This window comes from Tamandua tetradactyla, chromosome 7 (genome assembly GCF_023851605.1).
Source record: "Tamandua tetradactyla isolate mTamTet1 chromosome 7, mTamTet1.pri, whole genome shotgun sequence".
In the NCBI taxonomy this organism is placed as follows: Eukaryota; Metazoa; Chordata; class Mammalia; order Pilosa; family Myrmecophagidae; genus Tamandua; species Tamandua tetradactyla.
Genome location: NC_135333.1, coordinates 87,540,035 through 87,563,325, shown reverse-complemented (window position 1 = coordinate 87,563,325; position 23,291 = coordinate 87,540,035). Strand labels below are relative to the sequence as shown.

Genomic DNA, 23,291 nt, shown 5'->3' with positions numbered 1-23,291 from the left:
TTCCTGAATTAGATGTGTTCTTATAATCTAGGGAAAGCCTTTAAAAAAATGTTGGAACAAATAGTGTCCCAAATTGGTTCCGTAATTAAGGTATGCAGAGCTCGGTTTCAAAGATCCCTTACGTCTGTTTTAAGGGATGCTGTTAGTGAGCAGATAATTGTATATAGTAGCTGTAGAGCCATTAGCAGAGCTTAATCTATACTGAAAGCTTTGGATATTAGGTTCTTTTGGGACATCGCGCTTCGGTAATGTCTCATCTGCAGATATTACCCCAGATGTGCACTTTTCCCTATTATATTTTAGTTTTTAAAGCCAGAGAGTTTGCATTTGGGTACAGTTTTGTAACAGGACGAATAGGTACCCAAAAGATACTTTGATAGTTATGAAAGGTAAAAACATAATGAGAAAACTAATAAAGATTTCAAGAATACAATTCTCATGACCTGTTAAACTTGTGAGTGGGGGTGAGAAGCAGTCACAGGATGGCCCCAGGGAAGGAACATTGTATTTTATTTAGTGTCAGCCATGTACCAGACACTGTTTTAGGCGCTTTATCTTATCCTCACTCAGTTATGGTAGTAGAAGATTTGAAAGATTTCAAAATAGGTCTGGGAATTTTTTTTTCCTTAAAGGCCTTGGTGGATAACAGATAAAATATGGGAATATGACCCAGAGAAAAACATTGAAGGCGAGTATTCCTTCTAGACGGCCAGCTTCCAGTTTTTATCAACCAACCATATTTCTCTGTTGTTTGTTACAAATATGATCTTAATAACTATTAATTCTCAGGAAACTAAAGAGTAAAACCAAATCACCCCAAGAAGAGACAGGGTTAATGAAAAAAAAAGTCTCTAAATTCCTAGCTCAGCCACTTTAAATAGTGAAGGGATTATTATTATTATTATTATTATTATTATTATTTTTGGTGTCTGCTCATGTTCAAGTCCCACCCCCCCTTTTTAAATTTTACAGTCTAATCTCTTGCATAATAGGCCACATACAAAGACTTAGTTAAAAACGTCCTCCCAGCCTGTTGCAATATTTATAAAGCCCTTGCTTTTTAACACACTGTGAGAAGGGCTTAAGAAAACAAAGGACATCATAATTTATTGTTTTAAGATTATTGATTCAATAAATTAACAATAATTTCCATGAAGGTTAGAAACCCTGGTGCCATAAAAATTTATTTATTTCTACTTTAACTAGCATTGATTAGAGTATTCAAATTGTCCCAGTGCTCTGTAATCACTCTTTATAGGTGAAATGCCCTCTGCTGTGCAGGAGACAGTAAAATAAACATTCAACTAGAAGTGACAATGGTTCCTTTAAAAACCAGAAACACTGGATTTTTTTTCCCTCAAAGGGAAGGAATAGTTCAGATAGCGCTTCTAATATGAGCTATGTGGCTGTTAGGCCCTCCACCCTGACATGCTGCAAGAACAGAGTTTTGAGAGATTATTGCAATTGTTAGCAAACAGGGAGGCTAGAAATGGTGATATTTATATCTCATACCTCAAACAAAGAGATCTTTTTGTTGTCGTTGTTTTGGGTTTAAAGTATCATTTATTGCAATTAAGAAAGAGGTGGATTTTTTTTTTCATTTACGCAGGTATTATTTCAGTGCTTTTGTTTCTTAAGTGGTGACTAAACCTTCAAAGGAACTTGGTGAGGGCGTTGTAAAACTGCTAGTAACTTGCATAAACAGGTGCTGCTTTTTATTCAACAGCTACAAGGCAGATTAGTTTGAAGTACCAATCGGAAGACAATGGGGCAAGCTCGCTCATTAGACATGTAGACCTGCAATTGGTTTCCCCTGTTCTCAGGATCGATTCTCCTTTATTGGCAACCAATATGATAGGGTCATCTTTCTCTTTCATACATTCACCTGTACTATTTCCCGCCTCTTTCTGACATCTGGGTAACATATTTTATTTGTTCAGCTTCAGTGCTATATTTTCCTATGTGATTTTTTCTTTTCTATTAACCAGAAGTCTCCATGCCAAAATATGATTTAGAACCAGGCATGTGCAATAATTAATAAAACGAAATGAAATGGAATAAAATAAACCTCTTAGTAACTAAAGGCTTATGATTTACATAGACTTTAAATGGTTGTTGGTGTTAAATTGTTTCTCAGAATGCAACTCAGGAATTTGAAGTTGTCAGATTAACTGCTGTATTTACTGGTCTGTTTGATTAGGTGAGCATAGTTTATATTCCCACTTGGAGACCTAAATAGCAACCATTTCCTACCAAAACAGTGCTGAGAACAAAGACCTCATTCAAAGGGCAGTGGGCAACGCTCTATAGGCCTTTGTATCTGAAACAACATGGTTACTAAGCGCCTCTAATAGGAAAAGGTGCAACTCATTTTTTAAATGTGCATGTAATAGGCAGAAAAAGAATCGCATTGCATACCAAACAAATCTGGCCCATCAAAAATGAATGGAGTTTTTGTTTGTTTGTTTGTTTTTTGAGCTGCTGGTCTTTCCAAGGCTGAATTAAAAAAAAAAAAAATCACTGTGGTCGTATTGAAGGACATCAAACAGCAGAAAAGCAATATTGGCAGGGATAATTCAGTCTTATCATTTTCACTGCTCACAAACACGCTCAAGATTGATTAACATTCTTTACTGGTTCTCAATAACCATCGTTTTGAGAACCTTCCATACAGCAGCCAGGCTCTTCCATGGCCATTGAAGGCATCAAGGCAAATAAAGCTCTTCCCTCCCCTGCTCCTTGGTCCTGAGCTCATATTCGAGAGCTTGGACAATACCAAGGCATTGATGAGCAGACATGGAAGAAGAGATCCCTAAAGGGAGTCCTAAAGAAGGGGCTGGGCGGGAATCTCAGGTTGAGGTGATTACATCAGCCAAGTCTGGGAAATATAAGGGTTTGCCTAGAAAACTACAAGAGGTTCCTGTGGCTGAATCCCTAAGTGTAGGTTGCGACTGAAAGAAGATGAAGAAAACGAGAAGGCTGGATCCTCAGAACACCTCTTGTTCCATGCTAACTAGTTTTTACTTGATCTTGTAGGAGACTTGTTAGCCTTTGAAGGGTTTTAAGAGCAGGGGAGGCAGGTAACACTGGTCAGTGTGAACAATCCAAACTCCAAAGTAATTAGCTGGCCAGTTATGCATTTAGGATCTGAAAGCAAATCGCATCCCTCTGGTAATATATTCTTTCTTGACTAGCCTTTCCTCAACACAGTGTCTACACCATTTCAATGTAGCAGATAGTTTCTCAATATTTCACTTTGCTTGGGAAAGTTAGTGCATCCTTCTTTTTTGGGGGGGATTGATTTTTAATCTTTTATTACTTCTTTCACACAACCAACTTAGAAAAAAAATCACCACAAGTACAGAGAGTCCATTTAAAAAAAAATCATCAGAGTGCAAAGAGGGCCACAGCCTCTGCCAGTGTTGTGTTCAACTTACCTATTTATGGAGCGTGGGTTATGGTAATGGCTACGGAGGCCTGTTTAAAATATTGCAAAATATATAATCATGGTCTTTTTTTTCTTTGCTTTTCTTACCTTTTATAGAAGAACCCCACTCCATTTTCAAATGAAAGGACTTGCTTAAAAGCACAAATCATGCTGGCTATTTACTATATAAGTTATGAAAAATGCTGTACAGGTGCATGACTATTAATATAGAGAGTATATAAATGCTGTCTACACAGGGAAGCATCACTCTTAAAGAGAAGTTATAAGTCACCCACAAAGACACATATCAATCACATTATTGAAAGATTTTCAAAAGGTTATGTGATAACTCCATCCCTTTAGTGTTTGGGTAGTGGGGCATTTAAAGGAAGCTCGGCAGCATCCCCTAGGATAATGGGAGTAACACAAAATGGTGCAGTACAAGTTTTCAAAAACTAGATAGACATAGTCTTGCCTCTTCTATCTCAGCTGCCATATTCTAGCAGCTACTTTCCTTTTAAGATGCATGAAGATGACAGGGATATTTGAGTGAACCAAATGCTCTTACAGTTACATATATTGGAAAAACACATTTTCTTCACCTAACTGGAGTGTCATTGCAAAGTACAATATTTAGTTTTAGTTTTTGATCCCAAACTGGTCACTTCAGCTAGACCAGTGGCTTGGCAGGAGATCTGGGTACATTTGCTAAGACTCCAAGTTTTAACCTCCGGAGTTGGATCATCCCTCTACAGTAGGAAAGCAACCTATGAGGTAGAATGGGGTATCTATATATTAGCTGCATCTGGACAGTAGTACTTGACCTTTGTCCCTTTGTTTTTGCAATGTCTATTAGGATAAGAATTATTCCAGGGACTCTGTAGGTATACAGATTACCAAGCACGTCCCTTGGAAATTTTAATTCTGTGGATCTGGTTTGGGGCCCTGTAGTCTGTTTTTGCCAAACACTCCAGGTGTTCCTGATCGTCAGGAAAGTTTGGGAAACATTGCAAAAATCATTAACTAAATTGAGTAAAACAGCATTCTTCAACTCGCCATATATCATTAAGCTTTAAATGGAGCACTATAATATAGGACTTTACTGAGCATCAAAATAATGAGGAAATAGTTGGGGTTACACATTCTCGGATTTTGCAAGCCACTTTAGCAGAAGGAATGATGGCAGTATAAAAAGTAACTGTGCTAAATTTTTTATTGGGTCTCCAGATTATTTTACTGAAGTAAGTATTGCCAATTAGGTTGGTTTAAGAAATTGTGGTCAGGCTATAAGATTTTCCTTTCATTACAAACTGAAATAAAGTTGCTATTTGTGTTTTGATTGATGGAAATAAATTCTTTGTCTCTTCTAAATACACTTCACTGCCAGGTTATGACAATGAACGTCATCTTTTGGGTCTATGACACCTGCTATGAGATCTTTCTTATCCATATCGTCTCTCCAAACAATCCATTACAAAGTGAAAGTCATTTAAGACACAAAAACGTGCTTTCCAACAATGGTATTCAAACTGTTTTTGTAGCAGCTGAATGTTTTTTTCAAGAATCCCAATGTTCAGAAGAATTAGGAGCAACTGTGCTTTTGGTGGGGGCAAGGGGAGTAAGAGGAGAGTAGGAGGGTTCCAGGCTGTCCAGTTCCAAGCTTTGCCTCCTCTCTTTCCTCTGACCAGCACCAATGAACTGTAATCAGTACCTTCCTAAATCATCAGCCTTTCTCGGGTAGGAGAGGAGGATTCAAGGCATTGGGAGAACAAAGAATTGATGTTACAGGAAAAATGATGTTTGGGGAACTCCTGAAACATCTTCACAGGATGGGCAGAACAGAGTTTTCAAACCTCTGCATCAGTTTTTCGTCAAGGGTGATAGCCATGATTTATTCAGTCATCCAAAACATGTGCCTCCCATCTGCCGGATCCTAACCATAGGTTCATTGCAGGGCATTTTTGTCATATGTTACCTTAAAATTTTTGAAAGTGTATATGTCCTTTCACAAAGAGTTATTATGATTTTAATAACGCACATAGGATCTGTGGATGCAAACGGAAGAGGATATTTTTGCTCCATTGATAAAGTGTGCATGCACTTTCAGAATAGTATCCTACCAGTAACGGTGATATCCCAACTTTGTGTGTGGGCAACCTCTGGCGTGCAGTGAGATGGACTGGAATTAGAAGGCATGACTGTTTCTGTTTAACTTGCTTTGCACAGTGCTGTCTGCAGGTGGGCATACAACAAAAGCGCCCGTCTTAGCGTCCAGACATTGGTTGTGATCAGTCATCATATTATTAAATTATTTGTCTTATGTTAAGTGGCCACAATTTCAACATGGCCTTCTCTTGATAGAGGTACAATTCATATAGATTTTTGGAACTATATTCCTTGCGTGCTGTGATTTCATTTGCAATGCCACTCATAGTGGGAAAAATATGCCACACTTTTTTAAGCAAACAGGCTTCTTTTCACAGTGGACAGAGAATACTGTTAAACAGAGGAAACACAATATCCCTTTTCATAGCAAGAGATCAAATGTCTGCAGAAGAGTTTAATTTATACTTCTCCATGTGCCAGAGCCCAGTCTGAGACATAGCAGCATTTCAGAACTTTCAATCAGGTCATAGTTTCCACCCTGGATGACTTCATCCCTTTTAAAATAGAATAAATGGAATTCCACATTATACTATGGGTAAGGACTATAGGAAATTAAAGGACGTATAGTGCTCAATACACTAAATAATTGTGACATTGAGCTGGGAAAATAACATTTCTGCAGGAAGTTCTTCTTGGGTGTTACTTGTTAAAAAGGGTTGCTCCAGCTTTCTAGGAGCATGGAAGAAAAGTATTGCAATGATGGCCAGAGAGTAAATTCTGTGCCTTGCCTGCTCAAAGTTTTCCTTTTTGAAAATACATGTAAGTGTTAAGTTAGATTGGCAGTGTGACCTGAACTCCTTGGAGGCGCCCACCAGCCAGCACTGCTATCTGACTTTCTTGGGTTTTAATTCTCTGGGTTTAGTGCATTGGTGACAGGGACTGCATTGAAGTTGGACAGCCCACAAATTAGGCCGACCTGAAGTTTGATTGTGGAAGCAGTTAGAAAGCTCAGAAAGAATCCCATTCTGTGTCCCTCGGCCAAAAGAAGGCTCTGACATTGAAATATGACAGCATATCCTATGAATGCCCTAAAATGTAACCATTCTTCATGGTGCTGAGCTATTAAAAAAAAAAAAAAGAGTTTCTTTCTTGGTGAATATAGGATTTGCCTGAAAGAGATAAAGCTAGGCTGGTCAAAAGTAAAAGAAAGGCAAAATATTCTCTCAAGGGCCTTTTCTTTACAACACACTTTCTGACCAACTTTTGACCTTCTTTATATAGTTTTCTGTGTGAAGTAATTTGATGTGATTCCTGAACAAATGAATATACACACAGACCCGCCTGCAATGGGTATATTGCACATAAACCTTCTGTTGATGAGTGATGAAAATACAATATTTTCATTCTGTTGTGCTCTCTTTACAATCACGTTTGTGGTATTAAATGGTTTCAGTGTTGAGATTTGCACTCCTTTTAAAAAGAGCCCAGCGAGCAGGCCTTCCCTTTGGGAAGATTACTGCTGGAAAAATGAGGGTTCTGAGAGAGACTGAGTACAAATCCATTGCAGGTGAGCCAGCACAATTTAATCACATAACATATATTATAATATATCCCTAGGAATTCATGTTTGCTTTGAATCTGCCTACTAGATAGGCCATAAAGAGATAGAAATGACTTGGAGTGGTTTTCTAGTGCCTAGGGCTGAGTGTATGCTGTGTTTCTGTTCACACATAATCAACAAACAAAGGAGGAGGTGGCAGCTGCTCAAAAGAGTTCTAGGGAGAGAGAGATGTACAGGTGGGAGTTTTTAAAATCTTGACATACTGATAAGATTTCAGCATGCCTTCAAAGCTTGTTTCAAAAAGTGACCTACATTGCTAGTGTTTCTTTGAAAATTCTAATCTGTTGCTAAAACAGAGCAAACCAAGTTCTCTTTTGTGAACTTGAGTAAACACATTCTTCATTACCATCAAAGACTGTGGCAAGAAGAAAGAAGGATTTGCCTTTGTGATTCAAGAGTCCTCAATGAATATTCTGTGCATATTTGTGGGTACAGTCATATCTTTCAAAAATAGGCCAAACCAAATACTTCTGTTAATCTCCAAGCTTTTAATGTCTGACAAAGCAGAGTAATGGGTTCAGTTTGTGTCAATCTGAGCCTTTCTGTGAGTGTAGTACCTGATCAATGGCCGCACTTGCTCTTCTGTGGCACCTGCTTATGTAAGGAGTTCAGACCATGGGACAATGGGACAAGAAAGCACTACACGAACAGATGGGGAAACCAAAACAATGAAAAGCTGACTTGACCTGGCCAAAGTCAATATGGCTGGTCAATAGGGGAGCAGAGAGCAGAGAGCTTGCATTGCGGAGCTCTCTGTTATAATAACATTTACCAGATCTAATGCCTTTGAGTTGTAGAAAAGGGTGATAAGGTTGTCTTGAGGCCATGAGTCCTCAAGACAAAATTCTCCCATTTACCCAAATTACACTTTGTTTCAAATAGGAGAAATGAGACTCAGTCCCGTGTGTAGCTTCTATGGTATGCTTAAAATTGGAAAGCCAACTCAGAATGAGTTGATTATGGAGACCAAGCCAGGTTATGGTCTGGTAGGTTTTTAGATAGGAGACTAGCTAGGAAAACTGGGTGCTGCAGACCTCTGGTCTGCACTTAGAGCACCCTGATCTGGTTGCATAGTACATAGGCAAATGTATTCTCTGATGGCAACAGATCCTTTTCCTTTTCATTGATTATGGTGAGAAGTAAATTTCATATCCCAAAGGAAATAATATAATGCAGAGTGGGAATGTTGGAAAATTATCATCAGGGAATGATTACATTCTCTCATAGCATAGAAACATGCATATAAACCCACAAAGCACTGGCCCAAGATTTGAAGTAAATGAAACAAGTCAAATAAAAACCCAGAATTCAAATAAACATTCAAAACATGATCTATTAAAAGCAATTAACAAATATATAATTGAGCTCCTAATATAATATGGCACATTATCATGTCCTGATTAATTATTCCCTTTGATAAGATTGGCACAGTTTTAAACACTGTTTTAGTATTATAAGTAGATAGATGAACTCTGGAGACCATTCTGTAAACAAATTCCCTGGGTAGATAAGTGAGGGTGTCTCCGTATGCATGTTACCGCTATATTATCTTGATACCATTGGGGGGTTATGCCACAGTCTCTCTATTGCTATTATGGTGTGTATGTTTACGCATTTATGTCCTTTTCTCTTTCTCTCTTATATACACATGTACATACATAAATGCATGAGAATATGAACTTGACTTCTAAAGTGATAATGCTAATGAATCAGTAGATATTTTTTGAGTACCTACTGTGAGTCAGGTTCTGTTCTATTCTCCAGGGATATAATAATAATGAACACAACGATCATGGTTTCTCCTGGGTACAAATTGGTGCTAATATTCTGGGGAAGGAGACAGATACAAAAAGTAAGCAAGTAATAATAAGTAAAATAGCTACAATTAGTGTAAGTGTTATGAAGTTAAGGAGAAGGGTCTTGAGATAGAGAATAGAGAGGCCTGCTTAAGTAGAGAAGTCAGGAAAGATGTCTCCAAGTGGGTGATTTTTAGCCTGAAACCCAGAGGATAAGAAGAGCATTCTAGGCAATGAAAAGTCATTTAAAACATTTGAGACAGGAAGGACTTGGTACATTAGCAAACTGAGATGTTAGAGTGGTTGGAACATACCAAGAGAGAATGAGGGTGGTGCACGTTGAGACCCAGGAGCCATGATAAGGACTTTGAATTTCACTCTAAGAGCTATGGGAAGAGACTGAAGCAGTGGGGTGACATCAGACAAAACTTTACATTTTGTAAGATGATTATTACTGCTGCATTGAGCTTGGCTTGGAGAGGGGTTGGGATGGAAAAGGTGAAATTAATTGAACTTAAAATAGTCCTTGCAATGAGATGAGAGTAAACTAGTCTAAGGTGGTCATCGAAGAGATGTAGAAAGGATCAAACTGATTATCATTTTGGAGATAGATTTGACAAGATTGATGTTGTATGGATGTGGAGCATGAGGAAATGGAAAATCAAGGATGACACCTATGGTTTCTCATGAGTGGTTGGTGAGCCATTTACTGAGAGGGAGAAGATGGGAACTTGTGATGGGGAGAAGATAGGTTTGAGGAAGAAATCAAAAATTCAATTTTAGATTTGTTAAGTTTGAATGTCTGGAAGATATCCTATTTAAGTAAGCAATTTTTGTGTAATCTTACCTCACAAGTGAGGTGTAGATTGGAGAAAAACACTTTGGTGGCATCCAGATGCATTTAAATCCATGGAAATAATGAGATAGTAGAGGAGATTGTTTAGAGAACATGACAGTCTTCCCATTTGAGCCTTGAGTTCTATTTAGAGATTAGTTATAGGAGGAAGAAGGAGCAAAAGAGAATGGAGAGGAGCAACCCATGAAATAAAAGGAAAATAAAAAGAATGTGTGGTCTCAGAAGCTAAGAAAAGAGAGAATTTCAAGACAAAAGCTGTATTTACACGTATTAAATGGTGCTATAAGATTGCATATGTTGAGGATAGAAGAGTATCCTTTGGGTTGGAAATTATGGCAGTCACTGGTGACTTTGATAAGCAATCATGCCCCTTCATTGAAAGTACTTAGAGCTGAAATCGGATTGCAGAAAATTAAAGTGCTAATGAGAAGTTAGGAACTGGAGATGTTGTATATGGAACATTCTTTTCAGAGATTTAGATACAAAGGAGAGCAGAAAAAATATGATAATAGCTAGAAGGAGATATATTTTCATTTTTAATGGTAGATACCAAGTATGTACGTTTTCTGATAGCATTGACCTCTGATGCATAAGAAAGAACAGTCAAAGGAACCAAGAAACAATGCTTGACATTGAAGAGGAGATGGTATCCAGAGCATACTTGGATAAGTTGAATGACATTTAGAATATGACTCAGGAAAAAAACTATAATAAACATTTTAATACACTTTTCCCTTTCTAACTCAAAGCCATACTAAATAGATTGTTTAAAGTTTAATAGAATAATTCAAACCATAAAATGACTTAATATTATTGTAATGTAACCTTTAAGGGAAGGAGAGATCATTATTGAGAAAGTAGTCCAAACTATGGTATTTCTTTTAAAAAATGTAGATATATCTTAATTTCCTGATTCTTCCCTTCTTTGAGATTGGAATGTCTAGCTGACCTGCCTCCAGAGGCATAGCGCAAAAAAGTCTCTCCCTCCCATCAGTGGAAACAAGCCCACTATAGGTGGTTACATTCAGGAACTCCAGTTCTCATATTTCCTATATTGGTTTTAAACTAACCCTATATTTGATAAAATTTCAATCTCCAAATTCAGTATTCAATCAATGAAACTTTTTTCAATCTTTTAAAACTGAGATTGATCTATTATTTGGACAAAAGGCAAAAATTTTCTTTCAGTCAATTCAGTCTCCTTTATTTGCCTTTGGATTATTTATAAAGAGCTAGAGGGTATCTAGTTCCAAGATGAGGGATGGAAGAGAACATGTGCTCCTTTTTTCTGTAATTTATCTATCTGTGGAGGCATTCTCAATGTTTTCTGGTCTTTGGTCATTAGTCTACACAGTTCACTGTTATAAATTACTTTCCCTTTCAGGGAATTTTTTTTTTTTTGCCACATCTGAGCTTCTCTTGGATACCAGGGAATTGTTCCACTCTTGTCCTACAACTCTAGCCTGCAGCAAGCACGATATGCTGGTTTGATACTGTTATGTACCTCAGAAAAGCCATGTTCTTCTAATACATTCTTGTGGGTGCAGACTTAATGTTGGGTGGGACACTTTGATTAGGTTATTTCCATGGAAATATGATCCACCCAATTCAGCATGGGTTTTAATCATTTCCTGAAATCCTTTTTGAGAAAAAGCCAGAGATGTTTAGAGAGAGAGGTTTAGAGAAGCAAGGAGAAGGAAAACACCCCAGGAGAAGCCAGAAGGACCCATATGAGTGGAGAGGACCATTTTGAAACCAATCCCAGAGAAAAGGGCCAGCAGATGTCACCATGAGCCTTCCCATGTGACAGGAATCCTGGGCACCATTGTTTTTTCTTCGATGAAGGTATCCTCTTGTTGTTGCCTTAGTTGGGACATTTTTATGGCCCTAGAACTGTAAATTTGTAACCTAAGAAATCCCCTTTGTAAAAGCCAAACCATTTCTGGTGTACTGCATTCCAGCAGCTTTGGCAAACCAAAACAGATTTTGATACTGGTGGGGTGTTATGAGATGCAAATACTAAAAATGCTAGAATGGCTTTATAAATGGATCAAGGGAAGATTCTAGAAGAATTGTGAGATGCTTGATAGGAAGGGCCTACATTGTTTTGAAGAGACTGTTGGTATATTGCATTCTGGCAGCATTAACAAACCAAAGCTCCGTGAGGCTGTCTCATGGCATACTGCCTGGACACCTGCATAGCCTTTTCTGCTTTGTAGTCCCAGGCTGCAGAAAAGCAGATGGTACATTTTTATCTGTTCTCAGATTCCTCAAATATATCTGGGAATTTCTTTCCACTTACTCCCAAGAGTTGGCCTGTGGTCAGGGAGGTGAACAAAGCATGGAATCCCTTTCTATAGCCCTCTTCCATCCTAAGTCCTGTCTTTGGATTGTTTTCTTTCCCTAGTCAGAAAAGTATTTTGTTTCAGTGCAGGGTAGCCTGGTTAATTATCTGTTCTTCCAAATCTGTAGTTTATTGAACTAAACTTTTAAAAGGTTTTTAAAACTGTTTTAGTGAGATATGATTCAGACACCACACAGTTCACCTATTTAAAGTGTACAGTTTGATGGTAATTTTCAGTATATTCATAGAGTTGTACAACTGTCACCACAGTTTCTAACCTAAACTTTTGAAACTCAAAGTCAAGGGTTTGATTCTTTTTTTTGCTTCTTCTTTTACATCACCTTTCCTGTGTCATTGAAAAGGTGCTTGAGTGGGGAGAAGGACAAGCAGTACAAGAAAGGGTACATTGGAAAACCTTGATCATTATATCAAAATATTAGCCTGCCATGATGTGCAGTCCTCAGTGGTCCACAGCTGGATCTTGCAGGTTCTTCAAGGAAGGTAGTGGAGAACCTGTTTAACATGGACATACAATGTTGCATGAAGCATGGGTTAGCTTTTGTTTGCAGACGATCTTAATCATTTTCTGTATTTCCTCATTCTATTTTGTTTAAATTTACAGACCTCTCTTTTATATGAGTCATCTAAATTCAGAGAATGGAGCTACATAGTGATGCTATCATTACGCCATTAATTCATCTGCCAATTTGTATAACATTAGCCCTGGTTTTTATCTTGGGGTTTTGTTCCAAATTCAATTTTAACCTGCATTTTCTTGTACATCCAGACCTTGCCACAATATTGGAACAGTACCTTGGCTCAGGCTAAGTTTTACCTACGTGGTAAGGATTTTGGGGGATACCATGGCGTCAAGACATTCCACAAAAGGCTGTGAGGATAATGGTCACTCTATTTCCCTATTTGAGGGATTTGCAAAGTGTCAGGCATTTAACATGCATTAACTGACCCCCAGTAAATCTTCAGGAGCCCAGAAGCCATGAACCAATCACATGCATATCAAAGATATTTCTGCAAATGCAAAGTTATATAGTTCAGCTAAGCTGTTTCATTCCATGGCTCTCCCATGAAGAATCATAGCAGGAAATCTTGATCCTACCTCTGCATTGTTAATTTTCAGAGATCTGGGCAAATGTGAGCATGGATCTAAGTTATCTAGATTTCTTGTTGATATAAAACTGAAAAAATGAAATCCTGTTACAATACCTTTATTACCTGGTCTCAGTTTCTCTTTCCTACCCATCAATACGTGGAAAGAAAGAGGGAGAGAGAGACAGAGAGAAAGAGGGTTTTTCTTTTTTTAAATGGAGTGCTGGCACTTTTATTTATTTTGGTTGAGAAAGGGAAATAGAGAAAGGAGTGAAAAGAAATATTGGAAAAACTGCCAGCCTAGCAATTAGCATTTTTTGGATCCTTCTGGCCACATTCAGTTTTGTTTTTTTGGTCTCTTTTGCATTTTTGTTTTGTTTTTGTCAAAGGTAAAGGCCAGTGTTTCAGGTAAAATATTTTATTCTTTGTTTTGTCAATATTTATTCCTTGTGCATGGTTTTCCTCTCTGTCATATCTCAGGATAGACATTCCCCTATGAGCAATATGATTAGAAATGCAGTGAGGACCATTAAATGTATTTGAATACATGCAGCAGGATTGCCATGCAACCCATCTCAGGAGACTGCTGTAAAGTATTATGTGTGCCCGCGAATGAATCCTGCCGATACACAGTCCCTTCATTCAATCCCCTATTTAATTCCTCCATTTCACAGCAAGCTTCCTTAGTTTAAGTTTAGCCTCTTAGTCCCCCAGCAGCCTGGCTCTGAAATTTATGTCAACATCGGGAAGCAAGCACAGATGGGAAAGGTGAAGGGGTGAGAGCAAAGAATAGGAGAGACAAAAAGGAACGAAGTGAGAAGCAAAGGGAAAGCAGAGGTTTGAAAGGTTTCCTTCCTGTGGTCTTTTTGGAGATAGACCTCCTACAGACATAACTGCTCTGATACAGGAGCTCTGTAACTGAGCAGATGACTTTCACTAATGAAAATGATTGCCGGTATACCTGTGGTTATTTGAAGATTATGCGTGATATTTTGGCAGCCTTCTAATGTGGGCAGCCAGGATTCCATTTTTATAAGATCTGTATAATGGAAAAATCCAGATATTAGGTCTCAAGAGCAATGATATAATAGTCATAGTAGCCAGCATTTCTTGAGTGCTTACTCTGCTTTGTGTCAGAATATGACCTGCTGACTCTACTGATAGCTAATCTTTACAACAATCATCTGAGGAATGTTCTGTTATCATACTCATGTTACGGCTAAGAAGCTGAGGATCCTGGAGGACGAGTATTATGCCTAAGGTCACAGAGTCTACTCTCGCCCACACTGTCTACCCCTGCTTCTTCACTGCTTCCTCTAGCTGCTTCTCATTCTAAAGAGTTAAAAAAAAAAAGAAAGAAAGAAAGAAAAGGAGGATTATTCTGCTTAGTCAGAAGCCTTACAAAATAAGCAGGGTAAACTCCTAGAATGGAGTGTTTTGAAAGTTCCTATTTAATTTCCATTTATCAGATACTTGAGTGCCACATGGAAACCTAAGAGAACCATGCACTAAAAAGTCTTCTCTTGGGGAAGCCATTGGAGACATTGTCCCACCTCCACCTGCCAATCCCTCAGCACAGCTCAGTCCTTTTGGTCCTTGGGTAGCCAGGGGCAACCCTTTGAAATTGAAGCACTCTCCTCTGCTTACATTCAGCCCACTTGTGAGGTGTTAACACAAACACCATGCAGCCCAAAATAGTTTCATTATTTATAATAACTTGCTTTTTTTTTTTAACCGGCAGAGTCCAAGACTTTGGTGACTTTTGGGCAGTTGAACCACTTAATATGTGCCTCCAAAATATAATAAAAATGTAGGTAGCTGAGGTTGGAAGTGTACATACACATGCACGCACATACTTCGGTTTAAAGGTAAATTCTTCCGAGTTTCAAGTAGTTGCTAGCCAAGAGAAACGGGAATGAGGAGGTGTTCAGGACAGGTAGAACTGAGCTGATCACAATGAAAACATCCCTATATATTTATTGAAAAATGTTCTGACTGCCTCAAAGTTATCTATTATAATTTTATACTTTTTGTGAAAGTATAGTATACATGCAAAAAATGCATGTCATGCACATACAGCTTGATGGCTTTTCACAAAGTGAATGTAACAAGTACCCAGATTAAGAAATAAAACATTTCCAGGAACCCTTGGAAATGCCTGGCCCTAAGCTAGTCACTCTTTTGACTGCTAACCCATAGAATTTTTTTCTATGGGTTTTTCCCATTTTTGAACTGTATATAAATGGAATCATATAGTAGATTGAATTATGTACCCTAACTTAGAATTTACCTTTAAACCGAAGTATGTGCGTGCATGTGTATGTACACTTCCAACCTCTTAATCTTAACCCGTATTCCTGTGGAGATGCATTATAAATAAGATCTCTTGAAGATATTTTTATTTAAAGGTGTGGTCCAACTGAATGAGGTTGGTCTTAATCTGGATTATTGGAGAATTTCTTAAGAGAAAGAAACTGGACGCCAATGTAAGAGAAAGCCATATGAAGGAGCCAGAAGCTGGAAGTCAGTGGGACCTGGAAGAGAAAGGAAAGGACATCACTATGTGACTGGAAACAAAGACAGAAGCCAAGGGACCCCCAAGAATTGCCAGCAGCCAGCACCAGAATGTTCGATTTTGGGAAAAAAGCGTTGGTTTCACTGATGCTTTGATTTGTATTTATCCTAGCCTCAAATCTGCGAGCCAATAAATTCCTATTGTGTAAGCCAACAATTCTGTGGTGTTTGTTACAGTAGCCGGACAAACCATAACATACAGCATGAACTCTTCAGTGTGCTTGCCTTCTTTGGGTTTATGTCTTGTGCTTGCATGCAGCAATAGTTTATTCCTTCTTGTTTTACATTATTTGATTTTATGAATGTATTTCAATGTACTGATTGATGCTGTTGTTGAGAAGCCCTTAGATAGTTTCCAGTTTGGAGATACTATGAACATGGTAGCTATGAACATTCTTGTACAGAATTTTGCATATTTTGGGCACAAATCCAGGCACAGAAATAAATGTTGGGATAGCCATATTTGTTAAAAGACAGGTTTCTTACCTGTCTTTACTACTATCCAATTGGTGACATTTATCCCTCACATTTCTGATTCTATTTTTCAAGCAATAGAGTTACTCTTTCATTTTCATCCTGACTCCTTCTGAATTCTGTTTTTCCTCTTCCTGAACTGTCTTTGCTTTCTAAAGCAAAACTGACCTCCGACACTGGGAAAATCTAGAATGCATAGCTCTAAGCTCATCATCTGAGAATGTAATAATGAGTGTGTTGTTTTAAATTACTTTTCATTGTGGCCCTTGCTGCTTTTAAAGGTCAGTCCTCCATCCCATGTGTGTTTTGTGGGTGGATGTGGTGCATGTGACTAAAAGTAGAATTGTTTCCAACAAAATTCAACAAGATTTCTGCTCTTCTCACGGAAGTTTTTTTCTTTTCTTCTTTTTTTTTTAAGATAAAAGAATCTACATTTGATTCCCTGAAACTAGCTCATTTTAATATGAGCCATTTTTTGTATGCAAAGAACTGCTGACACCAGCAAGTTTTATAGTACTGATTACTATGGAAACATTTATCTATAAATATAAAATCCTTTAAAGCTTAGCCTTTTATCTTTATAGAAAAAGGCCTGTTTATGTCACTTCTAAGATTCCGGCTTTAATGTAGACATGAGCTATTCTAATGCCAAACAAGATAACCTCAGTGGTGGAGCCAAGTGAACTTTGAAAAGTGAAATTTGTGCTAAAACTATTATTTTTTGATAAAACATGAATAGTGAAATGAAAATATTTAAAGATACTCGCTTAAGCCTAAAACCCTAGTTTGTTGAATTCTTTTCATTGAATTTAATATTGTATGTCTTACTTCTTAATAAATTCTAACTTGTTTCCCTTTTTTCTTTGTGTATGTGGGTTTGTGTGTGTGTGTGTGTGTGTGAATGGTAATGACAATCAAAATGGTTTAATTCATTAACCTTTTCCTTTGCACATGTATGAATTTTTCTCCTTCAAAGTTTGTGTTAAATAATATGTGATGATGTGTAATATATATTATCATCACTTATTTTCTTTTTTCTCTTTTCTTTTAAATATCTAGAAGTTTATGACAGGAAAAATGCTGAAAAACGAAGGGTTAGTTGGCCCAAGGAAAAGCTCTTTATGCGTTAATGAGTCTAAGAGCAATAGAAAAATTCGAATTAAATCATAGGCTTGGGAAAGCCTCTGGCTCTCCTTCCAATTCCAGGTACATCTGACCCTGAACAAGGTAAATTTGACCTCACATTTTTTCCCATTCAAATTGTACAATCCAGGAGTTATAGATTCCACCCAAGAGAGTCAAAGACAGCATTTCTTTCTGCCTCCACACAAACATCTAAATTTGCCATTTTTGTTCCTCTACTGTCTTCCTGCCTCAAATCTGCTTCTAATCCAGCAATTTCAAATTATGCTGAAATAATTACAACTTTCTTAGTTCAAACCATTATCTGAGACTTTTCTAAATCTCTACTCATTAACAGCCCCCATTCTTAAAAATGTATAATACAATAAAATATATAATTGTCAGACTTTCAAACAGTCCCCTATCAGTGCAGTTCTCCAGAACCTTAGATGTGACAAATAAAGAAAAGAGGAAGAGAGTGATGCCTCACTAAAGGAGGAAGGCATGCTCCGCGATCTTATGTGCGTACTAGTTTTCACTGAAGAGTTAATGTGCTACGTGACAGACTCCAGAGGAGCTGGTTCTCATCATTCTCTGCAAGGATGGGAATAAGATGCCCCAAAAGTTTGGCTGTCACAATTGATCCTAGTAAACTTGTTAATTGCTAAATCCCAACTTAAGTATTTATCTTAGTGGTATGTAAATAGAAGTTTAAAAATGTTCTTGAGTCACTATCAGTTTAGGCATTTTAAATGTTGTAAGGACCAACTTCTATGGCCAACTAAATCTTCAGTTAAAGGGAAGGAAGAGTGCATAGACAGAATATACTGAAATTATTACGGCAAAGTAGAATTGTAAAATCACAAAGAGAGGGCCAGAAACTTATCTATTCTTACTACCCAGGCTTAGCCATAATGTTATCAGCACAGAGGGAAAAAACACATTAAATAGATATTAAACAATAAAAGCCACACAGAGTCAAATTTCTTTTCAGCATTCTCCTTTAATCTGCTATTTTCTCTTTCTTTTGAGTACCAGGAAAAGCAATTCAACTATGGAATATCTGTTCACACTGTATATAGCAACACACTTGGAGTATGTGTCACTATTGAATAGCATGGCTATGGCTTTCTCTGGGGGAATGTACACTGGCATATTCCTACCTTCACTTTGCCTCTTTTGAACTTTTTTTCCATGTTCTTTACAAGCCCCTTTCTCCCCACTCCACACAAAGACATGCCTCCCCCTTAGCCTTAATCCAGACTTGATTTCTTCACCTATCATATAAGATAATTTTTCACATTTCACGATGCTGGGAAGATTAAATGAAATGATGTCTCTAATGTGTTCAGTCCAGTGTCTAGCACAAATTAAGGCCTCAGTAATTGACAGCAGTTATTATTAACTACTAACTGCTAAAGGTATGACCCAAGGATATTAATAGTTTAAAACGGGGCTTTAAGATTAAAAGAGCAATTAATAGATTGATTGATATTTGCAAGCAGAGAGCTGCCTATTCAAAAATTATTTATTGGGCGTCAACTATATACCAAGCCCTCTGCTTGGGTTCTGGCGATAGAGGCTAAAAAACATCCGTGCTTCTTAATCTCATGGAGCTAACAGTCCAGCAAAGGAAACCAACCATAAGCAATAATCACCTTAGTATCTGCATAATTGCACTTGTGACCAGGGCTAGGAAGGAAAAATAAAGGGAATATGAGCATGTACATTATGGGAATCTAATCTCAAAAGAGAGGGTCAGGGAAGACTGAGGAATGAGTCAGACCAGGAAGAGGTGTGGGGTGGGCAAAGACTCTTCTTTTTCTTTTTAACATGGGTAGGCACCAGGAATCGAACCCAGGTCTCCAGCATAGCAGGTGAGAACTCTTCCACTGAGCCACCATGGCCCACCCACAAAGACTCTTCTTGGCAGTGGAAGTGGGCATGCATCTTGTGAGACTGAACGTAGGTGAAATGGCAGGAGTTGTAAAGAGAGGATATCTGCTTGTGTGGGAAGTCAATCTGCCCTCCTCTCCTGCCCAACCTCCATGAGCTCTTGAGTTCAGCTGCCAGGAACTCAAGTTTCAGAATGATCGGGGAAGCCACACTACAATTAATGTCTCCAGTTGAATTGCAGAGGGCTAGGGCACTTCCCTTACTCCTCACAAAACAGACAGTCACTCCCCTTTTCATCCCATACTTAAGAGGCAGTACATAAAATTCCACTTGTTGTCTCAATGCCTACTCATCTAGTGAACTCCATGGTTCTCTGATGCCAAGACTTGACTTGAACATACCTTTCAATCCCAAACCATGAGAAATTGAGGAGTTTACTAAATATGTTATGAACCTACCCTAATCATTATTTTTTTAAACAGAATTGTGACCTGAACTTACATTCTTTCAAAGAAAACCTGGGGAACTTCTTTGAGCCAAACCTAAAGTCATGTATTTTTTTTAAAACCAATAAGCCAAAACTAAGTTGGTACATTGAAATATTTTACAACCTGAACTGAAACAATTATTGTATTTCCTTCGAGCACCTGTCCTGAAGAGAGGACTTCTATTGTGAGGCAATTGAAAGATTTTGTTGGTTTGTTTGGATTAGTTTACTAATAATAGTTAACAGGAAGACATCAACAGTACCACAGCACTACCAGGGGCAACTGACTAGTGCAGGGAGGGACAGGTGGTAAGGGGTAGTTTTGCTTCAGTAGTTGGTGATGTGTTTGCTGGTTCTTTGTCATTATGGGCCAATGAAAATTGTCTAAAATTGAGAGTGCTGCTGATTGTACAAACACCCAAAGATACTGTAAGACTAGTTTATTTTGGATGTTGTTCTAGTTTGCTAGCTGCCAGAGTGCAATATACCAGAAATGGAATGGATTTTAACAAGGGGAATTTAATGAGTTGCTAGTTTATAGTTCTAAGGCCGAGAAAATATCCCAATTAAAACAAATCTATAGAAATGTCCAAGTTAAGGCATCCAGGGAAAGATACCTTGGTTCAAGAAGGCTGATGATGTTCATTGTTTCTCTCTCAGCTGGAAGGGCACGTGGTGAACATGGTGGCGTCTGCTGGCCTTCACATGGCTCTACCAAAAGGGACTCTCTCCAAAATGTTTCCTCTTTTAAAGGATTCCAGCTAGCAACTCCACCTTCAGTGGGTGAAGACACAGCTCCATGGAAATCATCTAGTCAAAAGTTACCACTCACAATTGAGTGGGTCACATCTTCATAGAAACAATCAGAATGCTCCCACCCAGCAATATTGGATGAGATCAAAAGTCATGGCTTTTCAGGGGTCCACCACAGATTCAGACCAGCACAGACGTTATCCATGATAACCAATAGATAGAGGGAGCCCAAGGATACAATGACTGAGAAGCACAATGGCGAACAGCGATACATTTATATGATGGAATTCAGCGTGGCTACAAATAGGAGGGATGTCAAGGGGCACATAACAGACTGATTAAACCTTGGGGACAATATGCTGTCTCAAAATAAGCCAGAAACAAAGGAACAAATATGCCAAGGTCTCTCTCAGAAAATACTTATAAAAAAATGGGAGCCTAGGTTGTGGGTCCTTATAGCAGTCACATTTGGTCTGAAGTTGTAGATGTTTTTCTAGATTCTGAGACCCTGAGCTATATGAGTATCAGCAGGCATTTCTCTGTAACTTTGAGGAGCTCTTGACACCTAGGTCCCAGAAATACAGTGCTTGCAACCCTGAAAGTTAGCATAGCTATATATAATAACAGTCAAAGTAACTGAAAAAGAGATCAGGCTTCAATTAGAGTTTAAAACAAAGCCAGACTGGCTGGGTCTAAGGTAAGTTAGAATGCAGGGTAAAAGATGATAGTGTATGTACTTTAGACCTTTTCAGCTACTGTATGAGATCAGAGGCAGAGAGGTTTGTTATGTCCAGAATCTAAATTTTCTGTAACACATAATCTAAATCAACCAGTCTGGATAGTTCATTTAAACAACCCAAACCCCTAGCGTACAGAATGGTAATGAGATCTTGTAATTCTGTACAGTGTAATATAATACCAGGATACATCTCAGACTTTGGTCAGCTGGTAATTAAAAAGTATTGGTAGACTCACTTGAGGATCTGAGGGGGAAATATATATATATATCCATATATATATGGATTTATTAAACTCTTCCATCTGGGAAACCCCAGGTACCCTCTCAGCCACTAGGGACTCCCAAGAAAATAGGCCAAGCCCTGGATTTTGAGGCTTGCCCTCATGAAACTTATTTCTGTAGGAGAGAAGCTATGACTAACCCATAATGAGGCTGAAGAGCTACTTCCAGAAAGTCTTTCTTTGTTTAAAAAATTTTTTATTGTATAATGTAACATGTATACAAAGCAAAGAAAGAAAAAAATGCAATAGTTTTCAAAGCACTCTTCAACAAGTAGTTACAGGACATCCTAGAGCTTGCCATGGACCACCATACCATCCTCTCAGAGTTTTCCTTCTAATGTACCAGAACATTGGAGGCTAGAAGGAATAATATTTTTTTTTGTCATCACAATTGATCTTTTTTCTTTTTTGTGAAAAATACCATATATGCAAATAAACAATAAATTTCAAAGCACAGCACAATTGGTTGTAGAACAGATTTCAGAGCTTGGTATGGGATATAATTCCACAATTTTAGGTTTTTACTTCTAGCTGCTTTAAGATACTGGAGACTAAAGATACATCAATGTGATTCAGCAATCTTATTCGTTTGTTAAACCCTACCTTCTTTGTATATCCTCACTATCATCTTTGATCTTTCTCCAGGAAGCCTCTTTGTAGCTCAGCTGTGGCCTCTCTCTCTCTAAACCCAACTCTGCAAGGAAATTCATTGCCCTCCCCTGTACATGGGACATGACACTCAGGGGTGAAAATCTCCCCGAAAATATGGGGCGTGACTCCCGGGAATGAGTTTGGCCTTGGCACTGTGGGAATGACAATGCCTTCCTGACCAAAAGAGGGGAAAGAAGTGTATTAATATAAGGAATCAGTGGCCAAGAGAGATAAAATGGAGGCAGATTAATCCTGAAATTTAGAGGGATTAGCCTTTCCAGAATTATCAATTTTACATCCCTCTCCTTTAGTGTGGATGCCCCTTCTCAACATGAAAAAGTCAGAATAGGCATTGCCCAAAGATTCCTACAGATTGGGAGAAGGATTAAAGGAAAAGGAGGAAGTATAACAGAGAAAATGGGATTTAACTAAGGAGTATGGCTATTGAATCACTATATTAATATTCCTTCTAGCCGCCAGTGTTTTAGAGCAGTCAGAAGGAAAAATCTGAGATGATGGAATGATAGCCTATGACAAACTCTGGGATCTGTTCTGCAATTGTTGGTTGAAGTGTACTTTGAAAGATAATGCTTTTTCCTTTCTTTGCTTTGTATATATGTTATATTATACAATAAAGAAACATTAAAAAAAATCATGCTAGTAGAAGTTTGAGAAAATTCAGGACTAGCTTTCATATTTCTGAAAACATTTTTGGCAAGGAGTATATATTTCTTGTTGTTGGTCTATGAAATCTACATTTCTCCCTGTAGTTTTCAAGTGCTTCTAATCCTTGTAAGAACCAGGGAATTGAGATTTACATGAAGGTTAAAAAAATAAAAATAAGAGATTTGATTCTTTCTTGGTGCTCCTTCTTCTTTCCATCAGAGCTGTGTTTTATTTTAGTTCTAGTAAAGGGAAAAATAATTTGGGAGTGTTTTATTTCTAGTCAAAAGGTGATATTACTTGAGGAGACATGGGAAAACCTGTTGAGCTGTGACAGCATAGTGATGTGCAGAAAAATCTTTGACTGTTCTCGTAGAATTCATTTGAGAAATCC

At 38.0% G+C, this 23,291-nt stretch overlaps 2 protein-coding genes across 4 annotated transcripts in view; both read left to right on the top strand.

Moving 5' to 3' along the window:
* SOX5 (SRY-box transcription factor 5) overlaps positions 1 to 23,291 on the top strand; it is a 1,211,684-nt gene that overhangs the window by 819 nt on the left and 1,187,574 nt on the right. The window lies entirely within an intron of this gene.
* BCAT1 (branched chain amino acid transaminase 1) overlaps positions 1 to 23,291 on the top strand; it is a 168,394-nt gene that overhangs the window by 134,250 nt on the left and 10,853 nt on the right. The gene's annotated exons all lie outside the window — the stretch shown is intronic.